Raw genomic sequence first — 2,278 nt, 5'->3', positions numbered from 1 at the left:
GCGGGGGAGGAAGGAATCTTCCCGAACCGCGGGCGGCGGCGCGGCGCGGTGGGGGTCGGTGGGGTCTCGCAGGAGGGCCGAGTTTGTCGCGCGAGGCGTGAGGGGCGAGCAGCACCACGGGCAGGGCTGCCTGCAGCAGGCGGGAGCGGAATACAGGGTGATAAGTGATTCAGTGTTTCGCTTATGCCCCCCGGACACAAGCCCAGCGCTCCACTGCGACCGCCGCGCCAGGGCCAGGCTGCCGTGTGACGCGCGTGTTGCAAGTACAACGCGTATATGCGCCAATTTACGCTGCGCGCGACCTTTTTCTTGATTGTCGATAGCGCAAAGAAAGCAAGCGCGGGGCCTTGTGTGGCCGGCCGGTCGAGCTTACTACGATTGGTGCGGGCGATTTATGAAGACTCTTGCCGGTTTGTGTCGCTGTTTAGCTCGGCGATGGCGGGGCTTGATTGGCGAATAATCCCGTCCATTCTCCTGACCGCCGTCGGGGCCCGGCGGGGTGCGTACGGCACGCTACTGCATATCAGGCCGCCGCGGCGGGCCCGGACAGGCCGCGCATGACACATGTTAAACTGCCGTGCCCCCCACCACGCCCCGCGCGCCGCACCACCAGACTGCAATATCGCCACACATTGCAAGTGGGATGTGTACGGCTTGGCTGCTTGTCTGGCGCGGCTGAGTTCGTTGTTATCTGTTTTCGCTTTGTAGAACACGAGACCGCTCTCTTTTGTTTCGAAATAAAAAAAATATTATAAACTGTCTACAGCAGTACTTACATGGTCGTGGAGGCGCCTAGCTAACTCAGGACATTTTATTTTTTTGTGGCCCCCTTTCCAATCTCGTTCGAAATACATAACAGGACGGTTTTGGCGTCGGTCCTATCCGCCGCCATTCTGGTAAGGTGCCAGCCGGGGACATGTATTTAGGTTTTTGGTCGGTATCATCTCTGCGGGCTGTCTCCTGGTGAGCCATCGCACCATCGTGCGCCCCTCGTGCTCGGCAGACTCGATCGTGTCGCGGGGCGTGGTGGGGCGGAGCGGGTGGGGCGGGGCGGGTGGGCACCGCGACAAGGTGAAACATCAAGTATAAAATAGTTTGCCGTTGTTGACGTGATTCGCGGGTCGGAGCCAGGGCGTCTCTCCGGACGGGGAGATAACAGTGTACAGTACTGTACCCGTGGCACAGCTTCTACATCCTTAGCGCACTCAAGAGTCATACCTGCTCGCGGTCAACCGGTTCTCTCTCTCCGAGAGCGCGTGTGCGTGTGCGCGTGTGTGTGTGTGCGCGCGTGTGTGTGTGTTGGTTGTGGTGTTGTAGAATCTGCGTTCAGAGATATACACGCGGCATTGTCGCCTCGGCGTTCTCTTCCCCCCCCCCTCCCTTGCCCCTCTCTCCAACGTCCCTCTTCCCTTCTCTCTCCTCTTTTGCTCCTTTTCGTCCGACTGGACAGTCGTTATGCACGAACCTCGGTGTATACGAACGCCCGTGTGTCGACGCTGGCGCAAACCCCTCCCCTCTCCTCGTCCAGATGCAACACCACTTACTGGCACTCTCCTTTACGCAAAGACGTGTGTGTGTGTGTGTGTGCTGCAGTTAGGCGTTAACGCCCGTGAGTCGAATGTGGGTGTGTGTGTGTGTGCGTGCGTGTTTTGCAGCAGCACACACCACACACCTGCCTCACCCACCACCCACTGCACAGTGTATGTGTATGCTGTGTAGCCGTGATAAGGCGTGGTGCATCTCCTTCATAGTACAGAGAAGCGGCCCGCCCCATGCTCCACGAGCGGGGTATGCGGCGCTGGGGCGGGGTGGGGTGGTGAGGTGGGGTGGGGTGTGGCGGGGTGGGGTCACCCTGCCCGCGCCCGCCCCGCAGCCCGCGCCGGCAAGATGTTTGCACGCTGCTCACCACCGCTGTGTTTGCCGTTTCGCACCTCGTGGATCCCACGGCAAGGCAGGCGGGCGGCGGATTAAGGTACTTCTTGTACCGTGCGATCGCACCCCGTAAAGATTAGGGAACGAACCGGATCGAAGCGGAAAACTCATCCGCTCTTCCTACCCCTATCTCTCTGAGCTATTGATTTGTAATGGTAGGTTTCGAACATGGTGAGCAGCAACGACAGCAGAGCCGGAACCGCTGTTGCGACGGTTGCGAGCCGGCTCCACGCCGCCGACACCCCTGCCGCTCACCGCTCACCGAGCTACTCGCCCAGCAGCCGCTCACCAAGCTGCTCACCCAGCAGCCGCTCACCGAGCTGATCACCCAGCAGCCGCTCATCGA

Source organism: Frankliniella occidentalis, unplaced genomic scaffold (assembly GCF_000697945.3).
Source record: "Frankliniella occidentalis isolate FOCC.00 unplaced genomic scaffold, Focc_3.1 Scaffold310, whole genome shotgun sequence".
Classification (NCBI taxonomy): domain Eukaryota; kingdom Metazoa; phylum Arthropoda; class Insecta; order Thysanoptera; family Thripidae; genus Frankliniella; species Frankliniella occidentalis.
The sequence above is the reverse complement of the archived record's forward strand: the minus strand, read 5'-3'. Positions refer to the sequence as shown.